General features: G+C 43.6%; 1 protein-coding gene across 3 annotated transcripts in view; it reads right to left on the bottom strand.

Moving 5' to 3' along the window:
• The window catches only part of LOC112264079 (neurexin-3a), a 548,855-nt gene that overhangs the window by 149,890 nt on the left and 388,070 nt on the right, over positions 1-10,895 (bottom strand). The window lies entirely within an intron of this gene.

The following is a 10,895-nucleotide window of genomic DNA, read 5'->3' as shown; positions in this document are numbered from 1 at the left end:
TCTCAACAGTTGGCCATGCCTTCCGCCTGGCTACTCCAACCTCGGCCAACAGCTCCGCCCCCCCTGCAGCTACTCGCCCAAGCCTCTCCAGGTTCTCCTTTACCCAAATCCAGATAGCAGATGTTCTGAAAGAGCTGCAAAACCTGGACCCGTACAAATCAGCTGGGCTTGACAATCTGGACCCTCTATTTCTGAAACTATCTGCCGCCATTGTCGCAAGCCCTATTACCAGCCTGTTCAACCTCTCTTCATATCGTCTGAGATCCCCAAGGATTGGAAAGCTGCCGCAGTCATCCCCCTCTTCAAAGGGGGAGACACCCTGGACCCAAACTGTTACAGACCTATATCCATCCTGCCCTGCCTATCTAAGGTCTTCGAAAGCCAAGTCAACAAACAGGTCACTGACCATCTCGAATCCCACCGTACCTTCTCCGCTGTGCAATCGGGTTTCCGAGCCGGTCACGGGTGCACCTCAGCCACGCTCAAGGTACTAAATGATATCATAACCGCCATCGATAAAAGACAGTACTGTGCAGCCATAACCGCCATCGATAAAAGACAGTACTGTGCAGCCGTCTTCATCGACCCTGCCAAGGCTTTCGACTGTGTCAATCACCATATTCTTATCGGCAGACTCAGTAGCCTCGGTTTTTCGGATGACTGCCTTGCCTGGTTCACCAATTACTTTGCAGACAGAGTTCAGTGTGTCAAATCGGAGGGCATGCTGTCCGGTCCTCTGGCAGTCTCTATGGGAGTGCCACAGGGTTCAATCCTCGGGCCGACTCTCTTCTCTGTATATATCAATGATGTTGCTCTTGCTGCTGGCGATTCCCTGATCCACCTCTACGCAGACGACACCATTCTATATACTTCCGGCCCGTCCTTGGACACTGTGCTATCTAACCTCCAAACGAGCTTCAATGCCATACAACACTCCTTCCGTGGCCTCCAACTGCTCTTAAACGCTAGTAAAATCAAATGCATGCTTTTCAACCGCTTTTGCACCCGCACGCCTGACCAGCATCACCACCCTGGATGGTTCCGACCTTGAATATGTGGACATCTGTAAGTACCTAGGTGTCTGGCTAGACTGTAAACTCTCCTTCCAGACTCATATCAAACATCTCCAACCGAAAATCAAATCAAGAGTCGGCTTTCTATTCCGCAACAAAGCCTCCTTCACTCACGCCGCCAAACTTACCCTAGTTAAACTGACTATCCTACCGATTCTCGACTTCGGCGATGTCATCTACAAAATTGCTTCCAACACTCTACTCAGCAAACTGGATGCAGTTTATCACAGTGCCATCCGTTTTGTCACTAAAGCACCTTATACCACCCACCACTGCGACTTGTATGCTCTAGTCGGCTGGCCCTCGCTACATATTCGTCGCCAGACCCACTGGCTCCAGGTCATCTACAAGTCCTGGGTAAAGCTAGGTAAAGCTCTACCTTATCTCAGTTCACTGGTCACGATGTCAACACCCATCCGTAGCACGCTCTCCAGCAGGTGTATCTCACTGATCATCCCTAAAGCCAACACCTCATTTGGCCGCCTTTCGTTCCAGTTCTCTGCTGCCTGTGACTGGAACGAATTGCAAAAATCGCTGAAGTTGGAGACTTTTATCTCCCTCACCAACTTCAAACATCTGCTATCTGAGCAGCTAACCGATCGCTGCAGCTGTACATAGTCTATCGGTAAATAGCCCACCCATTTTTGCCTACCTCATCCCCATACTGTTTTTATTTATTCACTTTTCTGCTCTTTTGCACACCAATATCTCTACCTGTACATGACCATCTGATCATTTATCACTCCAGTGTTAATCTGCAAAATTGTAATTATTCGCCTACCTCCTCATACCTTTTGCACACAATGTATATAGACTCCCCTTTTTTTCTACTGTGTTATTGTAATCTGTGTTGTCAGTTCACACTGCTATGCTTTATCTTGGCCAGGTCGCAGTTGCAAATGAGAACTTGTTCTCAACTAGCCTACCTGGTTAAATAAAGGTGAAATATTATTATTTTTTTAAATCATTGAAAATAAGAATGTGTTCTTAACTGACTTGCCTAGTTAAATAAAGGTAAATTAAATAAAAGGCAAGTAAACATTATCAAAGAGTTGAATTATTTTTTTCTTTATTAGATTTTTTACCAAAGATGACCAATGAAGAAAGAATGTCACTCAAGATCATGAATATCCAGAAGCAAAATGTTTACTTCACCTTTTTCCATTTATAGTGAGAGCTGAACTATCTTCCTCTGTGGGCCCCTCTACCTCTCCTTTGTTCTTGCCCATTTATAGTGAGAGCTGACCTATCTTCCTCTGTGGGCCCCTCTACCTCTCCTTTGTTCTTGCCCATTTATAGTGAGAGCTGAACTATCTTCCTCTGTGGGCCCCTCTACCTCTCCTTTGTTCTTGCCCATTTATAGTGAGAGCTGAACTATCTTCCTCTGTGGGCCCCTCTACCTCTCCTTTGTTCTTGCCCATTTATAGTGAGAGCTGAACTATCTTCCTCTGTGGGCCCCTCTACCTCTCCTTTGTTCTTGCCCATTTATAGTGAGAGCTGACCTATCTTCCTCTGTGGGCCCCTCTACCTCTCCTTTGTTCTTGCCCATTTATAGTGAGAGCTGACCTATCTTCCTCTGTGGGCCCCTCTACCTCTCCTTTGTTCTTGCCCATTTATAGTGAGAGCTGAACTATCTTCCTCTGTGGGCCCCTCTACCTCTCCTTTGTTCTTGCCCATTTATAGTGAGAGCTGACCTATCTTCCTCTGTGGGCCCCTCTACCTCTCCTTTGTTCTTGCCCATTTATAGTGAGAGCTGACCTATCTTCCTCTGTGGGCCCCTCTACCTCTCCTTTGTTCTTGCCCATTTATAGTGAGAGCTGAACTATCTTCCTCTGTGGGCCCCTCTACCTCTCCTTTGTTCTTGCCCATTTATAGTGAGAGCTGAACTATCTTCCTCTGTGGGCCCCTCTACCTCTCCTTTGTTCTTGCCCTCGGCCTCTTACTTGGTCTATTCTTGCAAACAGCAACTCAGAGGAGATCTCTTTTATGCATGAATTGAACTGATTGCTGATTGAACAATTGTGAAAATAAGTTTTGCACACGTGCAGAAGAAGATCACATTCATGGTGGTAATTTGTATCAGCTGTGACCTAATGTTTTCATTTTATTGGTCATGGTTTATACAACTGAGTTTTGCGTCTTTTGTAGAGAGTTGTGCAAAAATGTACGTAGCATTTGCACAGTCTGCGAAAGCAATGAGAAATTACTTACACTTTTGCAAAAAAAATAATACTGTCGTGCTCATTAGGTTATGATGGAGTTCAAGTAGACCCCAGTTTCATTAAAAGTGTCTTAGCAACTGAAAAAAACTATAATTGTCCGATCAACCTGTTTTATACACTGTTAGACAAAAAATGTGCTATCTAGAACTTTAAATGTTTCTTCGGCTGTCCCCATAGGAGAACGCTTTGAATAACTTGTTTTGTTTGCTCTCTACAGGTAGAACCCTCTTGGTTCCAGGTAGAACCCTCTCTACAGAGGCTTCTACATGTAACCTAAAAGGGTTCTCCTATGGGGACAGCCAAAGAACCATTGTAGAACCCTTTTTTCTAAGAGTGTATGTCTTTGTTACTTCAACAATATGTTGCTGATAAGCTACTATACTTTTGTTCAATGTAGCTTCCCCCATATAAAACAAAGCCAAGTTTGAATTAACCCCTATAATGATACACTAGTGTCTTAATTCCCCTAACTGCAGTTTTGTGCTCCAGATTTGAGCTGAATTGGCAGGGGCATGGTTCATCCGCCCTTTCCCAGGAAAGAGGTTCCAATTTAGGGTGCGGTGGGGTGAAGAGGGAGGGTATGTATGGTCAGGTGTGGTGCCATTGCTTTGACCGCTCGTTAGGCCCTGAGGACCAGACTAGATAGCCCCAATAAAACCAGTGGATAGTTGGACAGGAGAGAGACAGAGAGAGAGAGAGAGAGAGAGAGAGAGAGAGGAGTGCGAGAGAGAGATGGGGAGAGAGAGAGAGAGAGAGAGAGAGAGAGAGAGAGAGAGAGAGAGAGAGAGAGAGAAGAAAACACAAAATACTATACATACCTTGGCCTAAACATTAGCGCCACAGGTAACTTCCACAAAGCTGTGAACGATCTGAGAGACAAGGCAAGAAGGGCATTCTATGCCATCAAAAGGAACATAAGATTCAATAAGATACCAATTAGGATCTGGCTAAAAATACTTGGGTCAGTCATAGAGCCCATTGCTCTTTACGGTTGTGAGGTCTGGGGTCCGCTCACCAACCAAGACTTCACAAAATGGGACAAACACCAAATTGAGACTCTGCATGCAGAATTCTGCAAAAATATCCTGCATGTATAACGTTTCTATCCTGCATGTATACCAAATAATGCATGCAGAGCAGAATTAGGCCGATACCCACTAATTATCAAAATCCAGAAAAGAGCCATTAAATTCTACAACCACCTAAAAGGAAGCGATTCCCAAACCTTCCATAACAAAGCCATCACCTACAGAGAGATGAACCTGGAGAAGAGTCCCCTAAGCAAGCTGATCCTGGGGCTCTGTTCACAAACACAAACACACCCCACAGAACCCACAGAACATTGTTTTAACAATGTATATATTGTTAAATATAATATATATATAATTGTTTAATATATATATAATATGACATTTGTAATGTCTTTATTGTTTTGAAACTTCTGTATGTGTAATGTTTACTGTTCATTTTTATTGTTTATTTCACTTTTGTATATTATCTACATCACTTGCTTTGGCAATGTTAACACGTTTCCCATGCCAATAAAGCCTCTTGAATTGAATTGAATTGAGAGAGAGAGAGTGTTATGGAGAGAGAGATAAAGAGATAGATAAATGTTGTGTATGTGAGTTCTATGAGAGCGAGAGAGAGAGAGAGAGAGAGAGAGAGAGAGAGAGAGAGAGAGAGAGAGAGAGAGACAAAGACAAACGATAGAGGACTAATCTGTTCTATCCATCCCCTTACTGTGAGTGGAGGCATGGAGGCAGCCAGCCATACAGGACAAGGTCACTAATTTATGAATAAATCCAATTAGTTGGAACATATTACTTCACCATCATTGATAAAAGCACTCTGAACAGAGAAGGAAAAATTGAAAATGCATTAGACCAATTTAACTGCTTTTCTAAAGGAAATGACCAATTAGTTAGAGAAAGACTTTATAAAACACAGCAATTTCTATTCAAATCAATCAGTGCAATTCTTTACACATTTAGGAGTAAATATATTAATGCATTCATTAATTGTTTATAATTAAGAAATAAATAGAACACATATGAGTAGTGTTACTGGCTATGATGTCATATTTTATTAGAAAGAGAAAGAGAGAGACAGAGAGAGAGAGAGAGAGATGGAGAGAAAGACAAGGTAGTGGTGGTATACAGAAGATAGCCCTAATTGGAAAAAGACCAATGTCATATTATGGCAAGAACAGCTCAAATAAGCAAAGAGCAATGACAGTCCATCATTACTTTATTAAGAAATGAAGGCCAGTCAATCTGGAAAATTTCAAGAACTTTGAAAGTTTCTTCAAGTGCAGTCTCAAAAACCATCACGCGCTATGATGAAACTGTCTCTCATGTGGACCCCCACAGGAAAGGAAGACGCAGAGTTACCTCTGCTGCAGAGGATAAGTTCATTGGAGTTAACTGTCTCTCATGTGGACCCCCACAGGAAAGGAAGATGCAGAGTTACCTCTGCTGCAGAGGATAAGTTCATTAGAGTTAACTGTCTCTCATGAGGACCCCCACAGGAAAGGAAGACGCAGAGTTACCTCTGCTGCAGAGGATAAGTTCATTAGTTAATTGACTCTCATGAGGACCCCCACAGGAAAGGAAGACCCAGAGTTACCTCTGCTGCAGAGGATAAGTTCATTGGAGTTAACTGTCTCTCATGTGGACCCCCACAGGAAAGGAAGACGCAGAGTTACCTCTGCTGCAGAGGATAAGTTCATTAGAGTTAACTGGCTCTCATGTGGACCCCCACAGGAAAGGAAGACGCAGAGTTACCTCTGCTGCAGAGGATAAGTTCATTGGAGTTAACTGTCTCTCATGTGGACCCCCACAGGAAAGGAAGACGCAGAGTTACCTCTGCTGCAGAGGATAAGTTCATTGGAGTTAACTGTCTCTCATGAGGACCCCCACAGGAAAGGAAGACGCAGAGTTACCTCTGCTGCAGAGGATAAGTTCATTGGAGTTAACTGTCTCTCATGTGGACCCCCATAGGAAAGGAAGACCCAGAGTTACCTCTGCTGCAGAGGATAAGTTCATTAGAGTTACCTGTCTCTCATGTGGACCCCCATAGGAAAGGAAGACCCAGAGTTACCTCTGCTGCAGAGGATAAGTTCATTAGAGTTACCTGTCTCTCATGTGGACCCCCACAGGAAAGGAAGACCCAGAGTTACCTCTGCTGCAGAGGATAAGTTCATTAGAGTTAACTGTCTCTCATGTGGACCCCCACAGGAAAGGAAGACGCAGAGTTACCTCTGCTGCAGAGGATAAGTTCATTAGAGTTAACTGTCTCTCATCTGGACCCCCACAGGAAAGGAAGATGCAGAGTTACCTCTGCTGCAGAGGATAAGTTCATTAGAGTTAACTGTCTCTCATGTGGACCCCCACAGGAAAGGAAGACCCAGAGTTACCTCTGCTGCAGAGGATAAGTTCATTAGAGTTAACTGTCTCTCATGTGGACCCCCATAGGAAAGGAAGACCCAGAGTTACCTCTGCTGCAGAGGATAAGTTCATTAGAGTTAACTGTCTCTCATGTGGACCCCCACAGGAAAGGAAGACCCAGAGTTACCTCTGCTGCAGAGGATAAGTTCATTAGAGTTAACTGTCTCTCATGTGGACCCCCACAGGAAAGGAAGACGCAGAGTTACCTCTGCTGCAGAGGATAAGTTCATTGGAGTTAACTGTCTCTCATGTGGACCCCCACAGGAAAGGAAGACGCAGAGTTACCTCTGCTGCAGAGGATAAGTTCATTAGTTAATTGACTCTCATGAGGACCCCCACAGGAAAGGAAGACGCAGAGTTACCTCTGCTGCAGAGGATAAGTTCATTGGAGTTAACTGTCTCTCATGTGGACCCCCACAGGAAAGGAAGACGCAGAGTTACCTCTGCCCCACAGGAAAGGAAGATGCAGAGTTACCTCTGCTGCAGAGGATAAGTTCATTAGAGTTAACTGTCTCTCATGTGGACCCCCACAGGAAAGGAAGATGCAGAGTTACCTCTGCTGCAGAGGATAAGTTCATTAGAGTTACCTGTCTCTCATGTGGACCCCCATAGGAAAGGAAGACCCAGAGTTACCTCTGCTGCAGAGGATAAGTTCATTAGAGTTAACTGTCTCTCATGTGGACCCCCACAGGAAAGGAAGACCCAGAGTTACCTCTGCTGCAGAGGATAAGTTCATTAGAGTTAACTGTCTCTCATGTGGACCCCCATAGGAAAGGATGACCCAGAGTTACCTCTGCTGCAGAGGATAAGTTCATTAGAGTTAACTGTCTCTCATGTGGACCCCCACAGGAAAGGAAGACCCAGAGTTACCTCTGCTGCAGAGGATAAGTTCATTAGAGTTAACTGTCTCTCATGTGGACCCCCACAGGAAAGGAAGACGCAGAGTTACCTCTGCTGCAGAGGATAAGTTCATTGGAGTTAACTGTCTCTCATGTGGACCCCCACAGGAAAGGAAGACGCAGAGTTACCTCTGCTGCAGAGGATAAGTTCATTAGAGTTAACTGTCTCTCATGTGGACCCCCACAGGAAAGGAAGACGCAGAGTTACCTCTGCTGCAGAGGATAAGTTCATTGGAGTTAACTGTCTCTCATGTGGACCCCCACAGGAAAGGAAGACGCAGAGTTACCTCTGCTGCAGAGGATAAGTTCATTGGAGTTAACTGTCTCTCATGTGGACCCCCATAGGAAAGGAAGACCCAGAGTTACCTCTGCTGCAGAGGATAAGTTCATTGGAGTTAACTGTCTCTCATGAGGACCCCCACAGGAAAGGTAGACCCAGAGTTACCTCTGCTGCAGAGGATAAGTTCATTGGAGTTAACTGTCTCTCATGAGGACCCCCACAGGAAAGGTAGACCCAGAGTTACCTCTGCTGCAGAGGATAAGTTCATTGGAGTTAACTGTCTCTCATGAGGACCCCCACAGGAAAGGAAGACCCAGAGTTACCTCTGCTGCAGAGGATAAGTTCATTGGAGTTAACTGTCTCTCATGTGGACCCCCACAGGAAAGGAAGACGCAGAGTTACCTCTGCTGCAGAGGATAAGTTCATTGGAGTTAACTGTCTCTCATGAGGACCCCCACAGGAAAGGAAGACCCAGAGTTACCTCTGCTGCAGAGGATAAGTTCATTGGAGTTAACTGTCTCTCATGAGGACCCCCACAGGAAAGGAAGACCCAGAGTTACCTCTGCTGCAGAGGATAAGTTCATTAGAGTTAACTGTCTCTCATGAGGACCCCCACAGGAAAGGAAGACCCAGAGTTACCTCTGCTGCAGAGGATAAGTTCATTAGAGTTAACTGTCTCTCATGAGGACCCCCACAGGAAAGGAAGACCCAGAGTTACCTCTGCTGCAGAGGATAAGTTCATTGGAGTTAACTGCCTCAGAAATTCTAGCTCAAAGAAAGACTCACAGAGTTCAAGTAATACACACATCTAACATCAACTGTTCAGAGGAGACTGCGTGAATCAAGCTTTCATGGTAAAATTGCTTCAAAGAAAACACTATTAAAGGACACCAATAATAAGAAGAGACTTGCTTCGGCCAAGAAACACGAGCAATGGAAATTAGACCGGTGTAAATCTATCTTTTGGTGACACTGTCTGCGATTTATTTAGAATTCAAGGCACACGTAACCAGCATGGCTACCACATCATTCTGCAGTGATACGCCATCCCACCTGGTTTGCATTTAGTGGGACTATAATTATTTTTTCAACAGGATAATGACCCAACAAATCTCCAGGCTGTTTAAGGGCTATTTGACCAAGAAGGAGAGTGATGGGGTGCTGCATCAGTTGACCTGGCCTCCACAATCACCTGACCTCAACCCAATTGAGATGGTTTGGGATGAGTTGGACCGCAGAGTGTAGGAAAAGCATCTAACAAGTGCTCAGCATATGTGGGAACTCCTTCAAGACTGCTGGAAAAGCATTCCAGGTGAAGCTGGTATCAAGGTAATGCAGGCTATATTTTGATTTGTTGAACACTTTTTTGGTTACTACATAATTCCATATGTGTTATTTCATAGTTTTGACGTCTTCACTATTATTCTACAATGTAGAAACATTTTTTTTTTCACTTTTTTTTCATTGTGAACATAAAGAAACACCCTTGAATGAGTAGGTGTGTACAAACGTTTTACTGGTACTGTACATGATCAAATACAAATCTTAGAATCAACTACTAAAGACTACGAGAACCCACTGGATTCTCCAATTACATTGAATGAACTACAGAACAAAATACAAATCCTCCAACCCAAAAAAGGCCTGTGGTGTTGAAGGTATCCTAAATGAAATTATAAAATATACAGAACACAAATTCAAATAGTAAAACTCTTTAAATAGCATCTTTAGCTCTGGCATGTTCCCCAATATTGGGAACCAAGGACTGATCACCCCAATTCACAACAGTGGAGACAAATTTGACCCTAATGACATGGGATACGAGTCAACAGCAACTTCAGGAAAATCCTCTGAATTATCATTAACAGCAGACTCGTACATTTCCTCAGTGAATTTACTGATCAAATGTCAAATTGGCTTAATAATAAATTACCGTACGACAGACCACATTTTCATCCTGCACACCCTAATTGAGAAACAAACAAAACCAAAACAAAAGGCAAAGTTTCCTCATACTTTGTTGATTTCAAAAAAGCTTTTGACTCAATTTGGGATGAGGATCTTTTATGCAAATTGATGGAAAGTGGTGTTGGGGGAAAAGCATGCGACATTATAAAATCAATGTAAAGTATTGGCTTGCGAAAGTATTCACCCCCTTGGCATTTTCCTGTTTTGTTGCCTTACAACCTGGAATTAAAATAGATTTTTGTATCATTTGATTTACACAACATGCCTATGACTTTGAAGATGCAAAATATTCTTTATTGTGAAACAAACAAGAAATACGATTTTTTTTTACTTGAGCGTCCATAACCATTCACCCCCCAAGATCAAAACTTTGTAGAGCCACGCTTTTCACCAATTACAGCTGCAAGTCTCTTGAAGTATGTCTCTATAAACTAGGCACATTTAGCCACTGGGATTATTGCCCATTTTTCATGGCAAAGCTGCTCCAGCTCCTTCAAGTTGGATGGGTGTACAGCAATCTTACCACAGATTCTCAATTGTATTGGGCTTTGGTCTGGGCTTTGACTAGACCATTCCAAGACATTTCAATGTTTCCCCTTAACTTCTCTAGGGTAGGGGGCAGCATTCGGAATTTTGGATGAAGAGCGTGCCAACATTAAACTGCCTGCTACACAGGCCCGGAAGATAGGATATGCATATAATTGGTACATTTGGATAGAAAACAATCTAAAGTTTCCAAAACTGTTAGAATAGTGTTTGTGAGTATAACATAACTGATTTGGCAGGCGAAAACCTGAGAAAATGCATTCAGGAAATAGGATTTTTCTATTCAATGCCATTACAGTGTCCATTGACTTAGGACTCAAATTGCAGTTCCTATGCCGTCCACTAGATTTCAAAAGTCTTTAGAAATGGTTTCAGGCTTGTATTCTGAAAAATGAGGGAGTAAGAGCAGTCTGAATGAGTGGACCCTGCAGTGTCACAGAGCGTTTTCATGCGCGCGA

This window comes from Oncorhynchus tshawytscha, linkage group LG08 (genome assembly GCF_018296145.1).
Source record: "Oncorhynchus tshawytscha isolate Ot180627B linkage group LG08, Otsh_v2.0, whole genome shotgun sequence".
Lineage (NCBI taxonomy): Eukaryota > Metazoa > Chordata > Actinopteri > Salmoniformes > Salmonidae > Oncorhynchus > Oncorhynchus tshawytscha.
The sequence above is the reverse complement of the archived record's forward strand: the minus strand, read 5'-3'. Positions and strand labels throughout refer to the sequence as shown.